This window comes from Cryptomeria japonica, chromosome 4, assembly GCF_030272615.1.
Source record: "Cryptomeria japonica chromosome 4, Sugi_1.0, whole genome shotgun sequence".
In the NCBI taxonomy this organism is placed as follows: domain Eukaryota; kingdom Viridiplantae; phylum Streptophyta; class Pinopsida; order Cupressales; family Cupressaceae; genus Cryptomeria; species Cryptomeria japonica.
In genome coordinates, this window is record NC_081408.1 from 375,109,219 (window position 1) to 375,135,607 (window position 26,389).

General features: G+C 35.8%; 1 pseudogene; it reads right to left on the reverse strand.

Moving 5' to 3' along the window:
- The window catches only part of LOC131047876 (asparagine synthetase [glutamine-hydrolyzing]-like), a 28,805-nt pseudogene that overhangs the window by 952 nt on the left and 1,464 nt on the right, over positions 1 to 26,389 (reverse strand).

A 26,389-nucleotide genomic window follows, 5' to 3' on the forward strand; every position in this document is an offset into this window, starting at 1 on the left:
ATGTAAAGAGGATGTTCGCAAAGTCACATAATTTGGCTTTGAGCTGCCAAGGCATTTGCCAAAACTCTAGTGGCTTTGCCTTCCAATTATTACATCCATATAAAATGGATGAGACCCATACAGATCAAGACACCAACTTTTTCTTCCAAAATCGAACACAGTGATACATTTGCTGTAGATCCTTCATCAATTTTAAGAATGTAGTGCTCTGGAGTCTGGTGTGAGGCCAAATTTGTCCCCAATTGTAAAGGAAATAGTTAGCATGCTCGACATTTTGTCACAATAGCTTCCTCCCTCCTGGTTTTACTTTATACTTGAATCATATTAAACATATAGTTTAAGATATCAATTTAAGTCTTGATTCAAAAACCTCGAGAAACTACAAGTCAGATTGGGCCCCAAAGTGGGTCCAGATAAAAAAAAATTCATTTCCATGCAAATGACCTCTGAAATTCCTCAAGAACCTTTAAATTACCTCTGGAATCGATCGACACCATTTTTGGATCACTAAACTAAGTTTTGCAACTTTCAGGCACTTGTGCCACATTTTCGCATTTAATCGCGAAGACGAAATTTTCAAACCGGTCAAAGCACCTTTCTGGACCTCACCATCTAACAGGCATGTACTCTGATATACAAGCATGAACTCTACCAAATGGTTTCTCAAAATGAATCCCGAGTGAAGAGATATTATTTTTCGAAAATGACCAACTGGCTTTGTTGGCACTGCAGACCTGATGAAGTCAATGCTTAGGCAACTCATGTTACCTTTCTTAAAAATATCAAACGATCTCCGTAGACCCTCAAAATTGAGACATAGGTACCTTGAAGTATATATCAAATCTTAGAACACTCATTTTGACCAAAAGGATGATAGGATGCAAATGGTGCGCTTATGAAAATAGGTACTTTAACTAATATAGCAATGAAAGTATGGATCACTGGAACAGATGGCCTAAGAAATCCTTTGGAAAATCGATCAAATGGATTGGCAGGAGCTTGAAATTTGAAACATAGCTCTCCATTTATATCAAAAATAGCTCAGAACAAAAATTCTGGCATGACATTCACTGAGACAACTTTTACACTGATGCAAAACAAGGCTCTGACTAGCAGCTAAAACAGGGACTTGTCAAAACATACAAATTGCAAACAAATCAATCTTTGAAAACTAAGAAAATGGATTGCTAGAGACTTTAAATTTTGGAGTCTAACTCACATTTATGCATAGAATTGAATCCAATTTGAAATTATTCATGATGATTAACAGGGCAAAATATATAAACACCCAAATTAGGCTACTCAATAAAATCTGCATTTGTGCCTAAAATGCACTTTCAGCTCACCCCTCGAAATGGGTACCTGATAAACTTATCTAAACTGAAATCTGAAAGTTGCACATCATTGCATAGGCTAAATGAAAGGTGTAGAACAAGTTTCCAAAGCCTTACCCTTTGAAAAATAACTAGCTCCACTCTCTCTAACTAGGCCATTCAAACCGACTCATTTGGAAATACAGAGCAAAATTTTGAAATGGGCCTCTAAACTTGACTCAATTTTAATGAGTCTGTAGACACCTAAAAATGGTCAACGCTTGCGAAGTCATACTTTAACATTTGCGCATTGCCTCATTTTAGGTTTTTTGCGTCGCATTAACATTTCTCCTATGTCACGCACTTGATTTTTATCATTTGCGAGCATCGAGTCATTCTTCTACATTCTTCATTCATCTCGCATTCGAATTTGGTCTTGTCGACAACACTATCCAGTCATGATTTGGATCGATCTTATCTTGTTGCATCAATGTGCGTGCTAATTTGTCATCATTTTGGACATCATCAATCCTAATTAGGGTTTTGTCCTCTTATCAATCTTATCATTTTGGGCATTGTCAATCCTAATTAGGGTTTTGTCCTCTTTTCAATCTTGTCATCATGCGATCGATTTGTCATCGATCGTTGTCATTGTTCGATCTTGTCATTTTGCGATCAATTTGTCATTGATCGTGGTCATTTTCAATCTTGTCGTCTTGCAATCTATTTTGTCGTCGATTCTTGTCCTCTTGTCGATCTTGTCATTTTACGATCAATTTTGCTATCGATCATTGTCTGTCTTAATTATGTCAATTTGGATCAATTTGTCATTGTTGCTCGTCAATTGGCGCCTTTTTCTCAATCAAATCATTTATCAATCAAATCATTTATCAATTCAAAATCATGATCGAATCGATATCAATTATCCTTTGTCAAGACCTAATTGTCGTCTTTGCATTTCTAATTCATCTTCCAAGGTTTTATGATTTATTCATTTAATCTTGTTTGGCATTTTCCCTCTAGGTTAAATAATTTATTTATTTATCCTAAGTCTTCTTGTCACAATTAAATTATTATTTAATTGGCTAATTAATTCCTCCTATTTTTGTAAATTAATTAATGAATGAGAAATTATTAATTAATTTACCTAATTTGCATCAATTTCCTAATTTCCAAGTCATTATTTCCAACTTAATTTTCTAATTTCTCCTAAATTCCTAAATGTCTATTTCTATTTCAAATTCATGTCATAAATCCTTGCATAGAAATTTGTCATAAATTGTCATAAATTGTCATAAATCCTTGCATAGCAATTTGTCATACACATGTCATAATTTTGCTATTCTTGATTTGAATTTCTATTCGAATCAATTTCATGCTAATCTTGTCTTTTTCTCCAATTTCTCTATAAATTGGATGAATTTCTTCACTCAAATCCTTGGATTCTTAATTAATAATCCCTATCAGGCTATCGAATTTATGCTTCTAGTACTCTTGAGCTTTTCATCAATGTCAATCTTGCTTTCAATTGTATGTGCACTTGTAGGTGAGATCCACAAATTCATTTGAAGAGGAAAGAAGAACAATGGAGCCGCATGGAAGAAGCATCCAAATCATCATCTGGTTTGCATGATATTTGCTTTTGAATGCTTTGTTTTTTATGTCTCTATTGAGTGTGCTTAGGATTAGATCATTGCAATATGTGTTTGTGATTGAGCTAATAATGATTAATATGTCTTTTTATATATTGCTTTTATGATTTTCTATTTCCTATGCTACATTAATTGGTGAACTCGACGTGAATACTAACCTTCTAACCCCTTTACTGTGTTTTGGAGTGCTTTCAAGTTGATTTTGCAGGTCAAAAACCTAAAAACAGGGCCGTGCAGGGTATTCTGGACACTTCTGCGCTTGTGTAAGACATCTTGTGCCTGTGTCCTACATCTTGCGCTTGTGTAGGTGTCATTCTGTGCTTGTGTCAGACATCTTGCACCTGTGTCATGAGTTCTGCGCTTGTGTAAAGTCCAGAACAGAGGTGAAAAATGCAGTGTTTACTTGAAATTTTTGGTGTTTTTGCATTCTGTTTTCTGTGCTTTGGATTTTGGTGCTAATTATCTATGTAGAATCTTGGCATACGCATGGAAAAGACTACAAATCAAACTACTAACATGTGTTATGTAGAATCGATGGTCAAAGACAACAAATCAAACCTCTAACTTGGGTTTTGCAGGTTGCCTTGGAGAAACAACCAAACTTTTGTGTTTATGATTTTAATTAGGCACTTAGTGATTTCTAAATAGGTTGGAATGAACATTTGTTTTCTTTGATTGTTAAGTATGACATTGGAGTAGGAGAGTATGCTCTCATCCTTCTTAGGGTGATCAGAAATCCAGATCTTCGATACCATGCTTGTGTTGTTGATTGTGTGTCACATTTAGAGGGCCTGCCTTCCCGACCACGTTGCTTTTGCAAGCAAGTGATAATCGTGAGAAGGGAACGACCCAAAGTGAGTACGGCTAGAATTCCTTGGCATTCTAACTCACTATAAACAAATACCTGATGAGTGAAAGCTTTGAAGGAAGGGTTACGTGGGAATTGTAGTTACTTGGGAAGTGATGAGCCTTGAACTCTTTCTCATATCAACATCTAAGTAGGGCCTCTTGGTCTAAATTGTGCTTGCGCGACTACATTTGTTTGGTATCTTGATGGGCTTAATGTCTCAATCACACTTGCATGACATCAAGGAGTAACGCTTAACAGAAATCCTTACTACACACCTTGTTTTAGAGGCCAAAAACCCTTCTAGTTGCTTGAGAAGGACAAATTCGGATACTTGGAAGAGATACTAAGTTCGCCATGGGAATATTTCCATGGGGACTGATGCTTGCCTGCCCTGAGAAGTGAGTGTCGTGGAGGGGAGCCCATGGGGTCAAGCATCTATGTATTCTCCTTGAATCCCATAATGAGTCTACCTCTCAAGTACCTAATGTCTTTGCCTACCATAAGAAATGTGGGAATGAGCATGATTGTCTTGAGTCTAAGGTGCAATATCTTGTATTCTTTGATTGTCAAAAGTTGAATTTTATCTCATTTCAAGAACAAGGCAAATTGATTCAAAACAAGGTTAAACATAAGAGACATTCATCCAACAAAGGTTCAACAAGATTCAAAAACTCATCTTCAAACATGGTTGTCAAATATTGTTCAAAATGTTGTCTTAACATGCATGTCACTTACATTTAGGTTCATCCTAGGTTGCATTTTGCAAAGTCATTTGTCAAGTACCAAGGTTAGGTTTTCACCTAAGTCATACTCCTTTTCATATCAATAAGAGTCACCCATTTGCATGTGTCCTCTTGCATTAAAGTCATACTATTGTCATACATTCATATTTGCATACCCTAAGTCTCTTCATTAAGCTTAAGTCATTATCATATCATAGCAATTGTCCCTTTGCATATAAAATTAGGTTTTGTCATACTTGAGTAATCCTAATCTTTGATAAACCCTAAGTCATTGTTAAGAAGTCTAGACCTTATCAAATCTTTTGTCCTTTTGTCATCAATATCATTTGGTCAAACCTAGCTTAGTATCCAAGCATATAGGGGAGACTTTGTCATTTGTCCCTTTTGTCACTTACGTCCTTTTGTCCTTTAAGGTCTAGATATCATTCCAATTTCCTAAGGGTCCCTCTCTTAGATTTGCATTCAAAAAGTTTGTCAAAATCTTCAAAACAACCAAAAACATAGGTTGCACTCTTGCCATAGATTGCATTTTCATCTATTTAGTTTGCATTTAGTTGCATATCATATATTGTCCTTGAAAAATTCCAAAAAAATATTGCATTTGCATAGTGACATGTCTATTGAAACAAGGTTCCAAGCACCAATGATGTAACAAAGTTTGACATATCAACCGACAATGCAATCGCAATTATATCCAACCCAACAACAAAGCAACATTGGTCAAACATATCATGATGATGTAAATGTCCAAATACAAAAACTAGAGGAGAAACTAGCTCAAGAAAATGAGATATTGGAACAAAGAGTGAAAAACATTGCGAAGAATAGATCACAAATGTCCAAAATGTTTCAAAAACTTCCAGGTCGAAATCCAAATATTGAGCCAATTGATGTAAGATCTCTTCTTGAATGATCAGACATACCAGCTCTCCTCTCCCAAATAGAGATGATGAAACAATTTCAAGAAAAGAGACAACATCAATTTCAACATTATGTGCCTCCACAACAAGAACAAGAAGGTGTTTACTATCAATCAGTTTTTCAACCAATACAACCAATGGTTCAACCAATTGTTCAACATATACAACCAATACAACCAATGGTTCAATTTCAACAATACGTCCAACCGACTATCAAGCATCAACAACAAACTCAATGGACAACTCAGTATCAACAACAACAACCAAACATTTGAAAACAAAGCTTGCAACATGCACCAAGGAAAATTTTGAACATGTCAAACCAATTTGATCAACATTTAGTTCAACATCAAAACATGACATCAAATCAGAACCAAATTCTTTCTAAACAAGTTCAAATTCCAAATACAACTATGTCAAAACCTCGAAAGAAAGGTGGCTTTATTGCAATGCTCTTAAGGAAATTACCTAGTGAGTTCTTTGAGGAAGATCAAAATAATACAATTATGTCTAGCAATGCCTCATCCCCTTGCAAGCAAATTGACTCTCCAGTGGCATCTATCCCTACACCTTTAGAAGTTTCACAGGAACCTTCCATATTGTCCTCATCAAACAATACACCCAAGGATGAAATTACCCAAGGGCTATCCATAATTGACTACCATGATAATCCAATTCATGATGCACATCCTTTTCATGTTTCAGAAATACAAGACCCAATGCCACCATGCACTTTATTGCCATTACCTGTTTTAGAGGACCCCATTCGAAATCCCTCTTCCTCATGTTCAAGCATTGATTCCTTGCCAAAATCCATCACAAATGTTCAAAGTGCATTTCCTTCATGCCAAAACATTGATTCCTTGCCAGAATCCCCCATGCATATCCAAAGTTCAACCTCATGTCAAGAGGATAATTTAGAGCATAAAGAAACATGTCTTAAAATAGATCAAGATCAAGATCTTGAAACCTTATCATCCCATCCAATTGTTGACCAAGACCCCATGCTCCCAGACACTCATGATGATTCCCCTATTCTTTTCCATCCTATCCAAAGTCCTATTGACACTCCATTCCCCAGGCAAGATCAAGATATCCCAGTTCATCCAATCCCAAATGACCCCCTTCCATTTCATGAACAAAATATCCTTTCAAATCCCATTGACATTCCAGATATCCTTTCCATCCTTTATGATGATCCCATTGAAAGTCAAGAGCAAAGCACCTTTAAAGAGGATTCCAATGATATTCCTCCTTGTCAAGATCAAATTATTCCTTCAGATCCTCCACAAGATCCTTATGTTCCTCCATCTCCTTGTCCTAATGCTCCATATACACTCCAAGAGCGCATTTCTTTTGATGATCCCATTATTTCTCCCATTCCATCTCTTGAAGAGCCTATCATTGAACCATGTCCACTACAAAATCCTAGTCCCTCTCATGATCCTAATCCCCCTCATGATTCTAACATGTCAGTGCAAGATGTTCATGAACCCTCGACATGCATATTGGGTTCTTCCACTTTGGTCCAATCCGATCCACTTCAAGATCTCATTATTTCTCTCATACCATGTCCACCTCATAATGGACTCGCGTCTTCTTCCCAAAGAAAAGAGTATCCTACAAGTCAAGATATTCATAAAGGCAAAGGAGTAGACCTTCATGAGCAAGAATCCCTTCATGTGAAAGAAAATGTTAAGGGTCATGTCTACAGAGCTCACACTCAAGGCGCTGGTATCCCTTCAAAGTCAAAATCCAAATGTCCACCTTCCCCATCATCGCTTCCATCCATCTTAGGTCCTTATTTCCCTTCGTCCTCTATGCAAGGTCAGCAAAGGCACACATCCTTGAGTAAATTTCATCAATCCAAAAGAACTCCACTTCATTCCTATCCATCCATGCATTCCTTTCCCCCTCCAAGCAATTTGAATGCCAAGTATAAAAGTCATAAGTCTAGCAATCCACATATATTCAAGGATCAACATGTCCAATATAATCGACATGTCAAAACAAAGAACAATATGATCTATAAAGAAAAAGAAATATCCAAAAGGCCACAAAGGCCCACTGAGCAAAATAAAGCAAAGTCAAAATATATATGGGTTCCTAAATCCCTCATGCAAGCAATGCACTCCAAGGAATCACAAAAGCATGAAAAATCAAAAACCATGTGGATCCCTAAGCGGCTGCTTGAAGCACAAAAGCCTAAAGAAACATCCAACTTGGCATCCAAAATTGCTATTCCTCCATCCAAACCTCTCAAATCTATTCCTCCATCACATTCTTCATCCGTTTTGGGCCCTTATGTCCCAAAATCTATAGCCTTTCCTTCGTCAAAATCTCAATATCCAAAATACATTTGTCCTCCATCAATCCATCACCCCTCAAGGTGTGTGCCAATGTTGATCTTGCCAACATTTCCGTCCAATGAAGCCCAATTCTTCCAATACCCCATCCATTATCCAATGCATATTTTCCATCCTTCCATCCCTCTGGTCCAATCCTTTGCATAAATCTTTGCCTTAGTTTCATCTTATTTTCCATGTCCTTATCCTACCAACGTCTTTGAGCATGCTTTTCAAGGTCATGGTCCTTTTTTTTTTCAAGGCTACTATCCAAACAAAAAGACGCTTGAGTCCTTCTTCCATCCCCTATCATGTGTCCATCTTCTATTGAAAAAGTCAAAATACAAAAAAAAAAGTCAAAAATAAAAAAGACAAAAGAAAAAAAAAAGTGAAACAAAAAAATAAAGCAAAAATAATTCGTCCATTGGTAAAAACCTGGCAAATAGGTGCCTTGGGCAAGTACCGTGATGAAAACCTGGCAAACAGGCGTCATGTGTAATCTATGAACTTCTTGCACACCACACTTGGGGGCAGGTTTCCTCCTTCATATCCTATTGCCCTTCATTATCCTATCATACCATGTCATTACTCTTCATATCCTATTGTCCCTCATGTCCAGTTTCCTCTTTCCACCTTTGATCTTGACAAGGCTGAGGATCGTCATGAGCATCATGCATCTTTTTTGCAGCTTTTAGTCCATCATAGCTTTTGGTCTTTATCCATTTGCTTATTTCAACCTTTCATCCATATTCCTTGGCTTATTGCAACTTTCTGCCACTGTCCCTTAGCCAATCTCAACCTTCAATCCATGTCCCTTATCCATTCTTGGTCTTGTTTATCCTATCCATATCTTATCACTATCCATACACTCTTTTTCATTCCTTGATCTTGATCTGACATAAGGACGCAACACTTAAACATGGTTTCAAAAACCTCTTGACATGTCCCTCATGCCATGTCACTGCTTTACATTGTTATATCCAGTCTCTTGTCCCATCATGCCATAGCCTTTGAAAATTGCATCTGCGTTGTCTCCATAATAAAAGGCCTTTGTCTTCCCTCTATCCACCATCATTTCAGCAAGCCTATTTATTCACCTGTCATATTCCTTGCCTTGCTAGACATTGGGGGCAAAAATCATAAAAATTGAAAAATGTCATGCAAAATTCAAAAAAAAAAAAAATTAAAAAATGTCCTGAAAAAATCTCAAAAACATTTAAAAATGTCCTGAAAAAATCTTCAAAAAAAATCGAATAATGTCCTGAAAAAATATCTAAAAATTGAAAAAAATGAAAATCCATAAAAAATCATAAAACGTCCTGAAAAAATGAACAAAAAACATTTCAAAACATTAAAATCCAAAAAACAAGCATTTTGCAAGAAAGGATCCCTTGGTGCATAGACAAATCACTGAGCATCCATCCAATGCCTCGCAATCAATCATACACTGTGCTTTAATGAAATCATGTGTTAACAGATGAACTTTTTCAATCAAAACCAAACATTCAAACTGGTCGCACTTGTCTTATCAATCGAACGTTACCTCAAAATCATTTGTCCTTACTATCATGGGTCTTATACAGGGTGTGGTATACTCGAAACCAGACTGTGTCCTGTCTTAGACAGGGTACCGCATGTCCTGAAACCAGACAGCATGATTGTCTTATCAACGCTTTCAACTTTTGACAATGAAGATCAAGATGTTTGTCTGATTTGCTTGAATTTGTGCATCTTATCTTTTTATTGATTTATCTTTGGCTTCGATCATGTTCCTATGTTGCTCGATGATGTCATTGAGTGATTTAGAGTGACCGGGATGGCTCATGATCCCTTTCTTTTTTGTTGTGATTGTCGTTTGTCTGTGATGTGTCTGTCTTTTGCAAAAAGGGTTGCATTTCAGCTCTGGCCTTCAATGCCATGATGCTACGCATCCATTTTGCTACATTAAAATAAAGGTTCTCACCTACAAAGTGCATTATTGAAAGCAAGTATTTCTTCATCTCTACCTATCCTCTGTCTAATTTCTGCTTACTAACATTTCTTCAGTCCATCTTGGTAGTCCATTCAAACCTATCATCTTCTATCATTCTTATCGATCAATTGGCCTCTTTTCCGCATGTTTCCGGCCAATTCCTCAAGGGGGCATGCATATGTCATTATTATTGTCTAGGGCATTTTCATTACTGTTCTTTGAAACAACGCTTAAAATCGCATTTTCTCAAAGAGGGGCAAAATGTAGACACCTAAAAATGGTCAACGCTTGCGAAGTCATACTTTAACATTTGCGCATTGCCTCATTTTAGGTTTTTTGCGTCGCATTAACATTTCTCCTATGTCACGCACTTGATTTTTATCATTTGCGAGCATCGAGTCATTCTTCTACATTCTTCATTCATCTCGCATTCGAATTTGGTCTTGTCGACAACACTATCCAGTCATGATTTGGATCGATCTTATCTTGTTGCATCAATGTGCGTGCTAATTTGTCATCATTTTGGACATCATCAATCCTAATTAGGGTTTTGTCCTCTTATCAATCTTATCATTTTGGGCATTGTCAATCCTAATTAGGGTTTTGTCCTCTTTTCAATCTTGTCATCATGCGATCGATTTGTCATCGATCGTTGTCATTGTTCGATCTTGTCATTTTGCGATCAATTTGTCATTGATCGTGGTCATTTTCAATCTTGTCGTCTTGCAATCTATTTTGTCGTCGATTCTTGTCCTCTTGTCGATCTTGTCATTTTACGATCAATTTTGCTATCGATCATTGTCTGTCTTAATTATGTCAATTTGGATCAATTTGTCATTGTTGCTCGTCAATTGGCGCCTTTTTCTCAATCAAATCATTTATCAATCAAATCATTTATCAATTCAAAATCATGATCGAATCGATATCAATTATCCTTTGTCAAGACCTAATTGTCGTCTTTGCATTTCTAATTCATCTTCCAAGGTTTTATGATTTATTCATTTAATCTTGTTTGGCATTTTCCCTCTAGGTTAAATAATTTATTTATTTATCCTAAGTCTTCTTGTCACAATTAAATTATTATTTAATTGGCTAATTAATTCCTCCTATTTTTGTAAATTAATTAATGAATGAGAAATTATTAATTAATTTACCTAATTTGCATCAATTTCCTAATTTCCAAGTCATTATTTCCAACTTAATTTTCTAATTTCTCCTAAATTCCTAAATGTCTATTTCTATTTCAAATTCATGTCATAAATCCTTGCATAGAAATTTGTCATAAATTGTCATAAATTGTCATAAATCCTTGCATAGCAATTTGTCATACACATGTCATAATTTTGCTATTCTTGATTTGAATTTCTATTCGAATCAATTTCATGCTAATCTTGTCTTTTTCTCCAATTTCTCTATAAATTGGATGAATTTCTTCACTCAAATCCTTGGATTCTTAATTAATAATCCCTATCAGGCTATCGAATTTATGCTTCTAGTACTCTTGAGCTTTTCATCAATGTCAATCTTGCTTTCAATTGTATGTGCACTTGTAGGTGAGATCCACAAATTCATTTGAAGAGGAAAGAAGAACAATGGAGCCGCATGGAAGAAGCATCCAAATCGTCATCTGGTTTGCATGATCTTTTCTTTTGAATGCTTTGTTTTTATGTCTCTATTGAGTGTGCTTAGGATTAGATCATTGCAATGAATGCTTTTGAGCTATTAGCTATTACATTTATCTTTGTTTTGTGATGATTTCCTATTTCCTAATGTACAGAGTCGCAACAAGGTGGATATTGGCAGTGACACTAGTTCCCATAGCATTGAGGTTAATGATGATTCTTCCTCAGGATCATCAAGCTGTGAGGGAGATGAGAGCTCTCAAGATACTGATATGGCCGAGCTTGAGGAAAAACCTATTGCAATGGTAGGTGTAGAGAGTGGAGGAGAACAGGGTGATGATGTTGATGTTTCATAGGTCCTTAGAGCTAGGATCTAGAGCTTAGATAATGTGTTGGCTAGGGAGTAGTAGGGATGAAGAGATGATTGGGCCTTATTCTGACATGAGCAAGTGACGTGGATTGCAGAGCAAGATCACTTACAAAGGGATCGGGATGATGCCATCCAGAGGGTACATTTAGCACATGATGCTTATGAGTAGTATATTGCTCTAGCTACTGGATCATGTGAGGATTGGCTCATACATTTAGCTCAGGAGTGTGTATACTAGCAACGAAAGTATGAGAGGGTTGTCCCTAAGGGAGAGAGTACCGAGTTATAGTGTTTATATATCTGGGAGGAGATCTAGCAGATTGACTAGTCGAGGGACTAGTAGTGTGGGCATTATGGGTCCACCTCCGACGCCATCGAAACATCCTGAAGAAAGATTGAGCAAGTAGGATCCTCTAGTAGATAGAGGTAGTGTTGGTTGAAAACTTTCTTATTATGAGACTCTTTGAGAAATTATGATGATGTATTCTGACACATTTTTTTTTGAGATATATATATGATATGTAGTTTTGGTGGGGGTTCTATATGCTTGTGTCATATTTGTATGATTCTATATGCTTTGGCATGATGTTCTTATATGGTTTATGATGCAATGATGTGATGTTCTTTTTACTTATGCATTCTACATGATTTCTTATGTAATGATATGACCTATTATGTGATGAATTGACTTATGCTTATAATGGATGTGAATAATTGTATACATGCAACCTAATTGAATGAATGAATGCTATCTTAAATAATTCATGAACCAACTATATGACATGCAAATGATTAATGAATAATGGGAGTATTTTAATGATAAATGAATCTAAATGATAAATGAAACTAACTAAAGTGAATATACCTTAATATGTAATGAATGCAATCTAATAGATTAACTAAATGAACATATGTGAAATGAATGCATGCTAATGCAACCTTAATTAATGAACGCATGAATATTTTTTTTGGAAATGTGTCAAATTGTTCCTTTTACCACGTAACTCAAATAAGAAGATTTGTTAGTTGACTAGAGACAAAGAGAAATGATAAGAGAATGACGCTTAGAATGAATTACAATGATGATAAGAATTAGAAATGATTGAAGATGATAAACCCAATAATATGTGTCTTTTTATTCATAGAGAAGTATATTCATCATTGAGCCTTATTATGTAACAATGGAGCTTTGCACACCGAGGTATGGGGAACCAAGGTGTAAAGATATTTCATTGAAAAAGCAAACACATTGTAGACAAGGAGTGAACCCTCCATTCTAGGTATAATGTCAGGAGTCGAGGTATGTGGGGTAGTCACAAGCATCATTATCCTTCATGGGATACTTTCCAAATGAATGTACCAATCATAGACACCCATGTCACCATTGACCTAGAACTTCATTTGTCCACACCACAAACAACAAACAAAGAAAAGGATCATGCCCATCTCGGCTCCTCTAGTCACTTGTGGACATCCTTGAGTAGCATAGAAACATGACCTACCACCAAATGATAAAAGATAAAGATTGACTAGGACAAAATTCAGCAGTCATACTGATATGTGCATTTACTTTGATTGTTTGATGTGATGGTTGATAATGTCTGATCTCAAAAAATGTGGACCCTGTTTAAGACTGACCTGTGTGATTTTGAGCATATCCTCTTTTGTTTAAGACAAGATAATGATCACTTGAAATGGATAATTATTATGATTGATAAGACAACATGATTAGTTTAATTCAAGATTGTTGCTTAGATAGTTGTATCCTTTGTTAACTTCATGCAAAGCGTTTGCTTGATATTTGCTAGGGTGTTTGATTCTTGCAAGGCATTTTATTGCAAGTATTTTTGGATTGTTTTTCGATTTTTAGTTCTTTTCCAAGAGCTTCTTCAATGTTTTTGTATTTTTTTAGGATTATATTTGGATGTTTTTGGTATTTTTTCAGGTCATTTTCTGCTTTTTAGGGTTTTTTCCTTTTAGAACATTATTTGATTTTTGAGGGTTTTTAAGGTCTTTTTTTCATTTTTAAGATTTTTTCAAGACATTTTCTGATTTTTTAGGATTTTTTCATGACTTTTTCTGATTTTTAGTGATTTTTTCAAGTCTTTTGATGCTTTTTAGGGATTTTTTCAAGTCTTTTTATGCTTTTTAGGGATTTTTTTTTCAGGTCTTTTTATGCTTTTTAGGGTTTTTTAAATTATGCCCCCGGTGTACTAGCTTGCTATGATATAATAATCAACAAAATGCACATGGAGACAATAAAATTTTTGATATGAAACTATGCTCATGCAATATGAAAATGCATTTCCTATTTGGACAAGGATGATTGTCTATGTTATCACTTTATAAACTGATTGTTTTGAAGGTATAAAACATTTTAGAGATAGGTGTTCGTTCGATTGTCAAGAACCCTTGGACCACCTACTTTAACACATTGAGTGACTAACATTTATAAATGGAGATGCAAAAAACTTCCCCACTGATTCCTGAAACTTTTGGTCTTCTTTTACCTATGATTGCAGTTTAATTTACTCCAGCTCTTGTGATCATTGGAGACCCTTAGCATCCTATGTGACTAGCACATAGTTTATTCTCTCTTCAAAAGCATCTTGGATAGAGCCTCACTGCCAGCAAGGGTCTATAACCCTGATGAGGTTATCATTGTAATCTCTTGAATAATGTTCCATTTATAGCATGCATCCATAGCCCTGATGGAGTTACTTGCATGTTCCCAAAGCCAAGCTTTTATTGCACTTTTTGATGCATGATATTTCAATTATATATCTTTTCTCTTTTGCCTTGATATTTTGATATGTAATTAGGCATAGATCTTTTTTATTTTTTATTCTTTGCATTGGCTTATAACTAATGAAACTTACATTGGTGTGACAATTATAGCGATGCTGAAGCAGAGTTTTAGATTTTTTCTAGTCATATGATCAACCAGATTTCTACAATGATTTAGAGCAAACAATTAATGTGTGAGATATAGCAATTGATAGACTTGGGAGACAAGGCATGATAGTGAAACATCTACCCAACCATAGAAAAAGTCTAACCACTAGGTGATGTTGAAGATGATTGACCTTAGGTTTTGAAAACTTCATGTCCGAGTATCTAAGAAATGAGATAACCTTTGCTTCTTTCATGTGCAGACAGGTGATTCAAGTAAGACAATTGCATTTTTTTTTATTGATGAAGCTATATATGAAGAAAGATGACTATATGCTATGAAGATGCAAGTTATGATGCGAGTATGATGCAAATTAAAAAATAAACTATATGTAATGCAATGCTAGAGAAATGATATGCAAAAATGCAGAAAAATAAAACCTAAACTAACGTAGCCCTTAGATAGTATCATTTAAGGTGAATGTTGTTCATAGGATTAGGGAGTAGATTTCCCCCCACTGTGGACAAGCTATATTCTCTATTACCAATAACACGTTTTATTATGAAAGGACCCAACCAATTAGTTTCAAACTTTCTTGTCTTTTCATGGTCCGCTAGGTTCTTCTGATTTTCCTTAAGGACCAAATCTCCTACCTCAAAATGTCTTGGCCTTACTCTTTTGTTATAGCTCCTTTTTAGTCTGTTGTAGGTGATTTAGTGTGCTCTACCAATTCTCATCAAAAATTTCTAGCTCTTGAAGCCTGGCAACTCTATAGTCTTCCTCTAATATAATTCCTTTTAGGGACACTCTAAGAGAAGACAATTCTACCTCAATAGATAAAATAGATTTAGTACCATAGACCAATGAGTATGGGGTGGCACCCATGGTTGTGCGCACACCTATTTTGTAAGCCCAGAGCACAAGACTTAACTAGAGGTGCCAATCTCTTCCTTCTTGATTGACAACTTTCTTTAAAATTAGTTGCCTCTGCTTGACCATTACTTTGGGGTTAATATGGGATTGCAAATTGATGCTGAATTTGAAATTGGTCACACAGTTCATGTACCTCCTAGTTTTTGAATGAACGTCCATTATTGGTTACTATGCACATTGGGACTCCATATCAATAGATAATATAATTAAGAAGGAACATTTTTATCCGCTTTCTAGTGGCATAGGTTAGAGGGATTGCCTCCATCCATTTGGTTAAATATTTGGTAGTTGTTAGGCTGAATTTATGTCCATTGGAGGATGTGGGATTTATCTTGCCCACAAGATCTAGTCCCCATTGTGAAAATCACCAAGGTGATGTTATTGGTTGGAGATCTTGAGTGGGCGCATGTAGGTCTCCATGTAACTAACATTGTCTGCACTTCTGCACATATTTATAGGCATCCTTTTCTATGGTTGGCCAGTAATATCTAGTTCTGCATAATTTTTTTGCGAATACAGGACCATTGGAATGTGCCACATAGATTCCATCATGCACTTCTTTTAAAGTTAACAATTCTTCTTTGACATTTAGACATTGAAGAAGGGTCCCATAAAAGTCTTTTTGCTATAGAGTATTAGCAATGATAACATGTCTAGATTCCTGGTGTATGAGAGTTTTCCTTTGATTTCTAGATAGGTTAGGAGACATGTATTGGTCATGCAAATATGCATATATTTCATTATACCATGATGATTATGGGCCTAGTATCATGCATACATACTTAGAAGAAGGGATCTCATATGTCAGTACTATTAGCTATTCCATGATGAACTCAAACTAAGTTTCATTGTTTGGCATATTCAAAAGGGATCCCACAGTTTCCATAGCATCTGTCGATTTATTTTGTTGTCTAGGAATTTTCTCAAAGGTGATATGACTAGAGTGTTGTTTGAGTCATTCAATTATTTTTTATAGGGCATTAGTTTGTCATCCTTGGTATTGTAATCATCATTGACTTGATTAGCAATAAGGCTATGAGTCTACATAGACATTTAAGTATGTTATTTTCCACTAGATTGCAATACGAAGTCCTATGATGAGAGCTTCATATTCAGCTGTGTTGTTTGTGCATGGAAAGATTATTCTATAAGATTTTTGAATTGAGTCACCTTGAGCAGTTACAAATAGGATACCAACACTTGCGTCGTGATTGGTGTAAGAACCATCAAAATATAGTTTCCAGGGTATTGAGGCTATTATGGTGAACATAGATTCATCAAGGAAATCTACTAGGAGTGGATGATCATCCTATATAGGAGCTTCTGCCAACTAATCTGTAATGATTTTTCCTTTAATAACCTTTCTATCTACATATTCAATGTCAAACTCACTCAATATCATGGCCCACTTGGCCAATCTTCCTATTAATGTAGCTCTGCTCAAAAGGTACTTAAGAGGATCAAAGTGTGCTATGAGTTTGATCTTGTGACTCAGCATGTAGTACCTAAGCTTTTGGGATGCAAAGATTATTGCTGAGCATGCTCTCTCCATGGGTGTATAATTAAGCTCATATCCCACTAATGTTTGGCTTATGTAATAGATGGCTCTTTCTCTCCCTTGATCATCATGTTGTGCTAATAGAGCTCCCAAAGAAGAACTAGTTGTTGATATATACAAAAGTAAAGGTTTACTTGGTATTAGTGGAACTAATACTGGTGTTGACAATAGGTATTTTTTCAATGCTTGAAATTCTTCCTAACATTGATCTATCCATTTAAAAGTTACACCTTTCTTGAGAAGGTGTTGAGATGGTTGACACTTTTCTGCCAATTGTGCTATGAAGCGTATGATGGATTGCAATCTTCCTTGCAAGCTTCTAAGCTATTTGAGTGTAGATGGTGGTGGCATTTCTAATATAGCTTTGAATTTAATAGGATCTACCTCAATCCCTCTATTGGATACAATGAATCCCAAGAGTTTGCCAGATGTCATGTCAAAGACACACTTTTTGGGGTTGAGTCAGACATTGTATTGTTAAATCCTGTCAAAGATTTTGGCTAGAATATCAAAATGATCATCCCCAGTTTTTTATTTTTACAGCAAGTCATCTACATAATCTTCTATGAAATCATGTATCATGTCATAGAACAGGGTGGTCATTTCTCTTTGATAAGTGGTGCTAGCATTCTTGAGACCGAATGGCTTCACATTCCAATAGTTTGTTCCCCAAGGGCAAGTGAAAGTTGTTTTATGTTGGTCTTCTAGTGCAATCTTGATTTGATTATAGCCAAAAAAACCATCCATGAGTGAAAGCATATCATGCCTAGTAGTTAAATCCACAATGATATCTATGTTGGTTAGTGGGAAGTCATCTTTGGGACAAGCCTTGTTCAAGTCCTTAAAGTCAGTGCATATTCTTATACCTCCAGTGGGTTTGGTCATTGGTACTAAGTTGGATATCCATTCTTCATAGTCTATCGATCTTATGAAGCCCACATCCAACAACTTTTGTAGTTCTACTTTCACCGGCAAGGCGATTTGAGGGTGCATCTTATGCAAAAAAAAATTATATGGCTTTGCACCTGGTAAAAATGGTAAATGATGTAGTACTAGCTCTAGATCCAGTCCTAGCATGTTAGCATATGACCAAGAAAAAATTATTGGTCTTTGTTTAAAGAACTAAACAAATTTCTCTTTTTCTTCTGGCCTTAGAGACTGCGCCAAGTGTATTTTACGTATGGTTTTAGTGTCCCCAATATTGACTTCCTCTATCTTTTCAACAAGCAACGTCAATTGTTCTTAATCAATAGGGAGGTCATCTAGTCTACTAGTGCTTGGGTGTTCATCTACTTCAACCTCTGCAGAAGAGGAGCTTGCCTCTCCAAAATAGGCTATCCTATCCAGGTCTATTACAAATCCATCTTTGTGATCATCATAAGGAAGCCCATCCCAAGCACCCACAAATTCTGCAATAGCTTCATCATTTTCAAACCAATTAAGATGTGGTTTGTCTTCTTGCCCCCAGTCTATTAAGTGAGGATACATTAGATAGAGCTCTCTGCTTTCCTCTAGAGGAGGTACTACTGATATCATCCAAACTCAGCTATTACAAACATATTTGATTGATTTTGGATTTATTTATTTGTCTTCATAAATAATGCCATCATCAATAGGTGATTGGTTGTCATAAGATCTATACGTTGTATATGTGATACAACTATGAAGAGATAGGAATTCATACTCATGGGAATCAGCTACAATTTCAATGTTTGTCTCCGTGTCTAATCTTTATTTATTGGGTTCATTAACTTCCTCAATGGGAGAAAGAGGAGTTTCCACCATGTTGATGAATAGTTGGATGTTCCCATGACTTGTAGATCCTTCCTCTATGACAGACATATCGTTTAGTGCTTGGATGAGAGACTGAGGTAATATGATATTACTATCACTAGCTGGGGCTATGCTTGTTTCCATTTCTGTGCTATTTGATGGTGATGGTGCAAAATGGGTATTTGATTCATCTGTTAGTACAATTCCCATCTTTGTTACTACATTTACATGTGATTCTAGTGCAAAGACAATCATTGATAGATTATTCTAGCTTGGTGACTCAGGATCTTTTTTCTCACCTACTACGGGTGATGTTGTTGGAGTTGGTAGATTTTGGATAACCAGAGTATCTGGTCTAACTATTGTTCTTCATCTTGTCATGCAATTATATCCCAAACCTTGATGCTTTGGTTTTTCTAATGGTAGTATAGGCTCTATAATGCCTTGATCCTATTTCCCCAATCCCATTGTGCCATCATAACCATGTCTTTGTAACATTTTGAAACCATTGCCATATTGATTTAAAGGGAGTCTAACATTTTAACTATCATCTTCTTCTCTATACAGCCATTTTTTCATATCTTCTTCAAAGAATTTTTCATCTTACTCTCCCCATCTTATAAAGAAACAAGAGTCTGAGAATTGGACTATTTATTTTCCTTTATCTTTCTTTGTTGGATTTGGAAAAGTTATCCCAAAGGATCTAGGAGACAATTGTCCTACTAATAATGTCCTGGAATAGGAATATTTACCACATCCTTCATCCTTGATATGGAGGGGTGGTGTTGTAGGTATGAAAGATGATGATGGAGCTTCTTGATTGATAGGGACTTGGTTGTCTGTTCTTTCTCTTAAGTAATTACAATATTGGAAGGGATTCATATCACCTAGTATTGTGATCTTAGTACCATTATAAGGGAACTTAACATATTGGTGGAAATTTGATGGCACAACTTGCATTACATGTATCCATGAGCAGCCTAGTAGCATGTTGTATCCCAATTCTCAATCTAGGACTTGGAATGTGACATCAGTGGTAATAGGTGCTACTTGTATAGACAAGGTAACTACACCTTTTGATGGGTATTCTTCATCATCATATGCTTTAATGTTTATTATTTTGGTAGGATCAATAAGATGTTGTGAGTAGCCCAATGCTTTGACCAAGTTAAGAGTGTATATGTTGAGTTCGGCTCCACCGTCTATTAATACTCTTATCTCTTTTTATTGTGAATAAACACTTCTAGATGAAGGGTCATTGTGCATGGATTTATCTGTTGGGACATCCTGTTCTGTAAATTCCATATGGGAAGCAGCTAGATTTACAACCATTGATTGGAAGGTGTTCTCATCTATGTTGGGGGTGACAACAAATTCTTGGAGATCTTTATCTAGGATTTATTTGTGACTTGGGGAGATGCCAAGGATCTCAAACAATGAAATTTGTGCGTCGGTCTTTTTTAGTTGATCCACTACATAATAGATAGTTGTTGATGGAGGAGGATTAGACAATACTCCTTGCAATGTGACCTTTGATCGATGAGTAACAACTACATAATCTTAGTTTCTTAGATTGACAATGATTGTGGCAACTATTTCATCTCCTGCACTAATTACATTTATTGCATAATAATATGCTACTTTCGTGTAATAATTTACAGTGTTGTCCGGCGTCCTAGAATAGGAAGCCTTTCCTTTATCATGTTTAACAAAAAAGATCCTTAAAGATAGTATGATCTATGTTTGCAGATCCTTTATTAGCATCCATAATAATGCCACCATGATCTATGAGATCTTGTATCAAGTTCTTGAGCTTATAACAACTTGAATTTTTATGGCCTTTCATGCAATGGTATTTACAAAAGTCATTATCATTCCACCAGGTTGGTTTGAAAGGACCTAGTTTATATGGTTTGATTTTTGTTAGGGTGACCATATTGGTTTGTATCATCTTCTTGAGGGATAACTCAATTGGTTCTCTAAGTGGCATGTAGTTTCTTCTAGGTGTATTAACCCTTGGAGGTCTGGGGTTACCAGACTGAACTGCATTTGCGCTCATTGATGCTGCACTTTTATCTTGGGAATGATTCATGTTTGGCACAAAGGACTCAATCGGTCCTTGTATTGATACCACTAGTTGAACTCTATTAACCACATGAGCATCTACAACTCCATCATTTGTCATATTCTTATTTTTTGACCAAAATTTTGATTTTTCATTATTTGTGTTGTTGGTTGATCCACCTTCCTTGTGATTTTTTAGGACCCTTTTCTCTACAAGACCCTTCTCACACTTTAGACCATTTTCTGTGATCTCCTTGAAGGTTTTGAGACATTGCATCTGCAATGGATACTTGATTTGAGGAATGAGATTCTCGACAAAGATGTCGACCTGTTCAACTTCTAGTATATGACTAAGGCATCTACAGTATAGGGATCTCCATCTTTGTAAAAATGCAACAAATTTTTCACATTCCCTTTGTTTGGCAGCACATAAATCCATTAGAGTAACTAGATTATCTATATTGAGCGATAATTTTGTTATAAATTTCTCATCTAGCTCTCCCCATGAGGCATTATTTGGTGGGAGGTGTGAAAACCACTCTAGTGTTGTTCCTCCAAGACCTTTGGGAAATAAGCGCATCAAGTATGTGTCTACATGAGCCACCTCAATACATGCAATGAAGAACTCCTTGGCATGATATCGAAGATCACCTTTTCCTCTATATTTGTCAAACTTGGGAGTTTTAAAATATGATGGAAAGGGTGGCATATACAAAGTCTCGTCAAAGGGATAAGGACGAAGATCCTCCATTGTGTAGATTTTCTTTTCATTCCCCATTTACATATTTGCCATATGTCTTTGGAGGTTTTGAACTTGTTAAGACAATATCTCTATCTGGGTCAACGATGCACTGGCCATATGTGTTCCCCACGAAAGGATTGGTTTTTGAGTATACATGAGATTGTTGGAACATTGTTTGATTATGCACTTGTGTGTTGTGATTTCCACTGGGTATTGTGAAGTAAGAAAATTGGGTACTGATATTTGGCTGACTAGATCCTTACATTCCTATGGATCCTTGATTCAAATCCTAACCACTATAAGTAGATCCCATGGAAGTTGATATTATTGGTTAAGAGGTACTTGTGGGAATAGTATTATGAGCCATACTTGTTTGATTTTGTGTGGTGGTGTTTGAGGGACTTGCTATGACATTTGTATTTGAGGACATAACAACTGACTGAGAACTTTGAGTTGAAGTTGTGGTAGAAAGGATTGCTGGTGCTTGTGTGTTTTGAGGTGCACCAAGTGTTGAAATTGAAGATACAACTTGTGTTTGTGTCAAGTTTGGTGTGTGATTTACATTTTGGTTCAAAGTTACCCTTATAGGCAATATTGTTGAGATGTCAACATTTGGAGGTAGCTTGGCTCCATTCTAAATGAGAAGAGAAAGATATATATCCTTATCATGATTAATAAGTGCATTGAGAGTGATGAGAGCTTGTCCATCTTGTTGGGCAGCCTCAAGTTCTTCTTGTGTCAAGTTTCACTAGATTTCTTTTATTGAAGGCATGTTGTTTATGTTGGTTGGCAGTGTTGCAACTCTTTGGGGGTACATGTGTTGGTAGTTTGATAAGTCCATGTTCCACATGGGATTAACAAAAGGGTCACTATTTAGATCCAGCTTATTCTTAGCCCTTTGTGATCTTGTTAAGGGCATGAATGACTCCTAAGATGACTTGGGAATATAAGACCTATGACAATTTATGGTGCAACTAGGATGACAATACTAGACTCTTGAAAGACTATGAATGCAAATTACCTTGATACTTTACTAAGGGTTGGGACAAGGAGGTTGAAGATCAAGATGAGGAAACTGTTGTTGTTGTAGTCTTAGTCATTCAAGCCTTTGTCGAACAATCTCTCTTTCAGTTTCTCTTTGCATTCAGATTGCCTTTTGTATTTCCTCATCTATGACAAATTCAACTCCTTCATACTAGGGGACACTTGTTCTCAACTTCCACACAAGGTTATTAAGATCATTAATGATTTCTCCTTGATCATCATTTGGACCCGCATTGGGTTGCTCAAATGGGAAGAAATCGTCACCATGCAAGACCATTACAACACATGCTATGGAGACTCCTTCAAGGAAATTCAAATACAACTAAAGTGAACTTAACCTATTGACCAAGTAAATGACACTACTCAAAAGTGATTAAGAGTTCCTTGATGACTCAAATTAGAATTTTGGAAAATGATTCTCTATGCTAGACTAATGAGAAAGGGAACCAAGATTGATATGATGATTTACTGAAAGTTGGGGTCTCTTGGAATCAAATATCTTTTGGGAGAATGTTTGGATGTGATGCAGATTAAGACTATGCAAGAGCTAAGTGAAAATGACAGACTTGTATTTGACACCTAAATGCAAAAGGAGAGTTTAGGCAAAGACTATGTATAAGAACTAAGCATGAACTAGGGAAAGACCATATGAGGACTACTCAAATGAAATATGAGGATTAGGGATGAATTATGCAAAATTAAAGTTAAGCTTTGACCAAGAAGAAACAATGCAAGACCTACTAGGTAAGGACCTATTGATTATGAAAGTATGATATGAGGATTAAGGATGAGCTATGCAAGATAATGACTAAGGACTTGGAATCAACCTATGATCACAAAGGGTGTAAATAAGAAACTTTGTTTTGGGAATTTAGGACCTTGTTTGACTATTTGGTGTTGATCGAGGTGTCTGTTTGAGTGACATTGTTTGGGCAAAATTTTATGTGTTGAAGGATTGTGCAAACACAACATATAGATGTGAAAGACATTATGGCCAACTGAATTAGTTTCTAACAACTTTGAAAATCAAAGTTATGTGAGAAAAAGTGCCTAAATGGGCCCAAGAAGGACTGACTCTTAATGGTTTAAGATATCAAACAAAATAAAGACATGAGAAGCATTTACAACCTAGGCTAGAAAGAGGAAACCATTTCATGAGGCCCCTGTAACAAAATACCTCATACAAGATAGACAAATAGAGACTCTAGAAATACTGGTTCCACTCCATGGTACTAACTTCTCAAGCATGCTAGATTCTCTTACACCAAAGATCTAGAGATCTTATAATCGGGGAATTCCTATCTCATCAAGATGGGTACATAAGGGGTATCTATAAGGTACGATCCAAACTTTGTGAACCAACAAATGTGATATTTTTGGGTTAACTAAAACAATTGGCTCATAGTAAATTTCCAAGGGATCACTAATCTAATGGAAAATTATTGAAGAAAGCCACTTAAGGCTTTAACTGAGCTTATCAGTACAGTTGGGGCCTCCACATACATCGAATTCACTCAGCGCTCCAGCCGTGTGACCAGTATATTTATATTGCCGCTTGAAAAACCTGCTTGAGATTGCATTGGGAGAGTTGATATCCCCAACATGTTCCAATTCGAGCTACCTCTATGGGGTGATGAAATCCCCAGTCAAAGATACCCCTCACTACTAAAATAAAAGTGGGTGTCATTGTCATTTTTCCCTATCTCCCAAGACCCCAAAGGTGGGTGGAAAGGTACTTCATGCAACTATGGGCCCACCTAAGAAATGAGCAAGCACTCTAAACATAGAAGAAAAAAGTTCATTAACCTTAGAGAATTTCAATGTGATCTAATCTAAGCATAGAACAAATCCATGTCCATTTTTAAACCCAAATCGAAATATGAATTGCATACACATGGGTTTATTTTAGAGCACCAAAACCAAATGTGAGTAAAAAAAATGGATATCTTGTAAACCACAAGTTAGTAATTTCAAATAGGAGTCTTGGACCGATCATTTATTCCCTATTCTTCCTACCACATGTTGTAGACAAACTATCAGTAGAACCAAAAAATCAGAACATAAAAGATCTGACAGAAATGAATTGTCATTTATACTTTCAAACAAATGTAAAATGGTCACTAAATGAATGCGAAAAAACTTAAACAAGAATGTGAAATGATATAACAAAAAATGTGAATTTTTAATAGAACTCTTGCAAATTTCTATCAGAACACATGCAACACAGTTAACGACAGAAAACACAAAAAATAAAAATTGCCAAAATAGAATGTTAGAAAATTTAAATTTTAATAATTTTTCTCTATAATCCTAATCCCATTCCTTTGATAATTTTTGTATTTTTATATGTAGGCAAAGACTCATCTTTGGTATTTTATATAGGCAATCTGAAGTTTGGATTTGCTGAATTTTCTTTCTTCTTATAACAGTCTCTAGAAATATCATTGTTGTCTTCCCTGTTTAGCACTCCTCCTTGACCCTAAAATTATAAATTTCACCTTGCATGCCATGGGTTAGGAGCATTTTAAACAAATACATAAAATTTAAAATAACAGAATGCAGTAGTCTCCAGATTTAAAAGAATTGATCAAGATAGGAGAGAAAAATCAATTGTGAGTAGAAATCATTTAATTTCGAGCATATATCTCCATTCTGAACTGTTGATGGGTGTTTTGACACACTAACCAGTGGTTAGGTAGGATAAGAGAACATATACCACCTCTCCTAAAAAGAAGTCAATCTTGAAAAACTAATTGTTCCAAGGTCTCTATAGTTGGGTCACGACAATGTTGGATCACTCAGTGGTTGATGCGATTATACTTGTCAAGGGGCCTACTGGTTGTAACTAAGTAAACAAAGTTCCTTTTTTTTTGTATTTTTAAATTTTAACTTCAATCCAAAAAAAATGTCAAAAGATAGATCAAGGTGATGAGATGTGATAAGAAAATTAATACATTGCAACTGAATGAACTACGAAGTTAGTTTATCACATAAAGGTATTATCAATAACACTTAATCAACATTCAATGTAACTCTCCAGAAAACATGCAAAGTCAGACAACTTACATATAAATAGAAATCAATATCACAAGATCATATAATTACTCTACCATTTCATTCCTCATATACCATTAACATGCATAATATGATTCACAAAACAATAAAGTTGAAAGGACAAGTTGCTAACTCAAATGGAAGGAGATACCAGACTATGAAGGATTGTAACCAAGAGAGAACCTATTGTAGATCAGGCAATCCACAAGTTTCTTTTCTATTAATCTTTGTAAAATGAATGATAGTATTTGAAGAGTTCACGAGAAATAAATTGCATAAAAAGAAATTCTCTAGCTAAATGGCCTTGAATCATCAATTTGCAGACCTTCAAAATAGTCCAAATTCTACAATTTATAGAATTTCACCCTACACCCTAGGAAGGAATCATGCCTACAAACTAGGATTGCAAAATGGTGGGAGTTGTAGTCGCCATGCAAGTCATTGCCTATGAAATCCACTTAACTATTACTAAACTAGTGCTCACAACTCTCTTGATGTAATACCTCATTTTACTTGAGACTATAACCATACTTTCCTAACA